At 41.6% G+C, this 3,948-nt stretch overlaps 1 long non-coding RNA gene across 7 annotated transcripts in view; it reads left to right on the top strand.

The window, feature by feature from the left end:
- LOC108290737 overlaps positions 1-3,948 on the top strand; it is a 74,010-nt gene that overhangs the window by 12,087 nt on the left and 57,975 nt on the right. For all 7 annotated transcript variants that reach the window (XR_005197196.1, XR_005197191.1, XR_005197193.1 and 4 more), the window contains exon 4: positions 792-874. This is a non-coding gene — a long non-coding RNA (uncharacterized LOC108290737). The remainder of the gene's footprint in view (positions 1-791; positions 875-3,948) is intronic.

Here is a 3,948-nt window from a genome sequence, read left to right as displayed (position 1 = left end):
AATCTTATCTCAGAAATAATAGATTTTAAACTTGTTGCCAATGGAAAAATAAAGTTTTCTTTAAAATGAACTGTTGATATTAAGCTAGGCAGAATTTTACACCAGTCATAGATAATTGTTTGAGTGGTAGGTAAGTGTCATTTTGGGAAGGGTGTGTGCAAATTCTAGATTTCATTTTGGAATTAATTAATTAATTTGCCAGAGGACTATTCTACTCCAGCAATGTGAGTTGTAGAAATCTAAATAATCCCAAATAGTCTTAGCATCAACAATAAGTAGAACAACTTCTTATATGGTTTTCCTCCTCCCTAATAGAAACAATAATATTGCCTTCCAAGCAGTGAACCATGAAGAATATTAAAACACCTTAATTTGATAGCTCTGTCCTTTGTGTACTCTTTCATGTATAATGCTTGAATGAGATAGAGTCAAGTGGTTAATAGAGGGGGTAGATTCCATTTCTTTTAAGGAAAGTGATAAAAATCTCACTACATTTTAAATGTCTTATTTATAAAACTGTGCTTAGTGATAAACCATTTTACTTTCTCCTCCTTCTGAAATAATAAGCTACATTTTCCTTTATATTTTATTGTTTGCAGCTCTAACAGGAGACTGTTCATTACATCATCATATGTCTGAATTGAAAAAAAAATCTCCAAATTCTGCATTTAATTTTTTTGGTCAAGTTTTAAAGAATCACCTCCCAATGCATAGAATGACTTTAACTAAATTGAATTTTCTGTGAGGTTTTAATAATTAACAGTAACACTTCATTTTTTATGCTATTAAAGATGGGGTTCCAATGTTAAGAAGAGGGTATCTGAAGTGGAGGCTAAGTTGTGATTTGGCTGCAAACAATAAGAAAAATTCTGAGGTGAGTTACTAAGGTTTCTTCCCTTGAAAAAGGTAGTAATTTATAAAAATTGATACATTGTTATTAAAACACAATAAAATGGTGTACACAGTTAAAATTTTTGAAGTCATATATCAACTTAAAATAGCTACTATTTTTGCTATCAATTGAATTATATTTATATTACATATTAACTGAAATAATCAGAAGAAAAAAACTGAAAAATACAGTCAAAATAGAAAAAATAATTTGAAATATGACAGTATGCTTAATAGAATAATTGAAAGATTAATTCTTTAATTAAAAAATATGATGTTCTTGTCAGAATTAAGATAAAATTCACTTTTATCTATATGGTATGCAGAATGATAGCCTTCCTTCCTAAAATACCATGCCTCTATTATCAGAATTTGAGACGATGTTACCTTAAGTGGCAAAGGGCATTTTGCAGATGTGAAGAAATTAAGCATTTTGAGATGGGGAGGTTATGCTGGATTATTTTGATAGTTCCAAAGTCATTACAAGATTCCTTACACGGGGAGGAGGAAGGCAGGAGAGTGAGAAGAAGCATGGAAGCAATTGCTGACTTCAAAAAAGACAGGAGCCTAGGTGATAAAAAAGCTAGAAAAGTCAAGGGACAGCTTTTCCCCTGGAGCCTACAGAAGGAACCAACCTTACCAACACTTTCATCATAGTCCTGTAAGACTCGTTTTGAAATTCTGAACTCCAGAGCTACAAGAGAATAAATTTGTGTTGTGTTAAACCACTAAGTTTGTGGTAATTTGTTATAGCAGCAATTTAACAAAACACCTAGTATAATGCAAGAGGAGAGTGTAAGTTTAGTCCTAGGCTATAAATTCATTGAATACTAAAATGACCTCAACATTAATTCTTCTATGAATCATAAATATACTAATTTTAAACACTTATTGAAAACAGGTGACTTTATTTAGGGATTTGGTGATGAGTCTTAGCTCTCTTAGAATTATATAAACTGTTCCATTAAAATTCTTTATTATTGGAAAAATGTGCCAATATGGCTAGCTTATAAAGCAGCTAGTGTGCACCACTCTCATAGAGAGGAAACAGGTCTTCCAGTGGATTGTTCAGGAGGCCATGTTGGGATTCGTCAAGGGAGCAACAGAAACCCATGGAGTACAGAAAGGAGCAAGGTGGGACAGCTGCCCACCCAGGATTGGCGCAGAACTAGAGAAGGCTCCCTGCCGTGGGGAAGGGGTGAGTGAGAGCTCCTGGGAATCCACACTTCTGCCAATGATCTTTGCAATCCTGGACACAGGAGATCCTCCTTGATGCCCTTGACCTCTGGACAGACACAGAGATCTGCCTGGAGCTTGGACAAACCCACTGCTCAAGCCGAGGTGGGACTCCGTGGTTCTTAGATCCCTGGGCACCCAAGCAGCTGCTATGGTAGCCCTGCCAACAAGAGAGGTCAGGCTCTCTCACAGGCCCCTAGGATGAAGGCTGCATTCGTGGTGTGAGAGGTAGATGGACTAAATGCCTCACCTCTGCTGCACCCCACCAGGAAAGGCCCACTGGCCTGAGACCCCACTGCAGCTACTCTACCTCTGCCTAAGTACTCTTGCTGGTGGCAGCTCTGTATTTCTCTTGGATGGTGCTCCACATCCAAGTGGCCCCTGCCACCTGGCCTCTGCTGCTACTGCCCTCAGGCTGGGAAGAGAGCAAAGAGCCCAAGAACTGTCACAGGTCTCCAGCATACTGCAGCTGCCATACAGAAAGGTGGCCAGACTGTTTTCTACATGAGTCCTGAGTCCCTGTCCCTGCTTCTCTTCATGAGGCAAGGCCTCCCAGCTTGGGCCCCAGTGCAGCTGGGTGGAGCTCCAGAGACAACTAACAGACACTCTGCCATTGCCACAGCTGCACTACAAGCTCTGGATCCTCTAAGTCTAGGGAAGGAACAAAGAGCCTGATTGCTTTGCTTGACCTCCAGCACACTGTAGCTACCCTAAGGAGAGGAGACCAGACTGTGTTTCTGTGAGCCCTTGTGCCCTCACTCTTTACCAGGCAGAGCTCCCTGGCTTGGGCCCATAGTGCAGTCTCTGTACCCTTGGTTGATGACTTCAATTAGCCATGATTCCATGTTCCTCTGGGCTGGAGACCCCAGAAGCAACTGACAAATATTCTGACATTGCCTCCTCAGTGGTCCCTACTCCTGCTGCCCCCAAGCTGGGGAGGGAACAAAAAGTTTGAGCTTCCCCCAAGGCTGTGGTGGTAGCTTGGAATTGCCAAGCTGAGGTTTGTGAACAGCACTTGAGCAGAAAAGGAGCCAGCACTGTAAGAGCACCAGAAAAGCTGAGTGTCAGGATTGTGCAGTCTGCTATGGGAGTGGAGTGTGCCTTCCTCTCAGGGCTGGCCCTGAAAGTACCTCTGCCTGAGGAAGTACCATGCCCAAACACTTGACAAAATAAGTGAACGTACAGTGCCAGTGATTAGAGGGGCTCCCTCAATGCCCAGGAGCTGACTTGGTAAGGGGATCTCCTCTCTTTCCACAGCACTGCAGAGCATGAATACACATGCCAGGAAATACAAAAAAGTCACTTGGCTGAGTAAAAGGTGATCCACTGGCCATGACTTTTAAGCATCATCTACTGTATTGTAGCACAAACTACTACAACAAAAATACGTTGCTAATATCTCTCACTATGAAACAAACGGCAAGAATCAGCCAACAAGACCCTGCACAGTTCCTGGACCATATGAAAACATGCAGAAATGAAGCCAATTTTCTATTCTCAGTTTACACCTTACTTAAAGGAACACTAACCCTCCCATATGAGAAAAAATCAGCCCAAGAACTCTGGCAATTCAAAAAGCCAAAGTGGGCAAGGTGCAGTGGCTCATGCCTGTAATACCAACACTTTGGGAGACCAAGGCGGGTGGATCATGAGATCAGGAGATCGAGACCACGCTGGACAACATGGTGAAACCCTGTCTCTACTAAAAATACAAAAATAAAAAGTAGCTCAGCGTGGTGGTGCACGCCTGTAGTCCCAGCTACTCAGGAGGCTGAGGCAGGAGAATTGCTTGAATAAAGGAGGTGGAGATTGCAGTGAGCC

The sequence above is a fragment of the Cebus imitator genome, unplaced genomic scaffold (genome assembly GCF_001604975.1).
Source record: "Cebus imitator isolate Cc_AM_T3 unplaced genomic scaffold, Cebus_imitator-1.0 Scaffold17, whole genome shotgun sequence".
Lineage (NCBI taxonomy): Eukaryota > Metazoa > Chordata > Mammalia > Primates > Cebidae > Cebus > Cebus imitator.
Note: the sequence above shows the minus strand (reverse complement) of the source record. Positions and strands in the feature narration are given on the sequence as shown.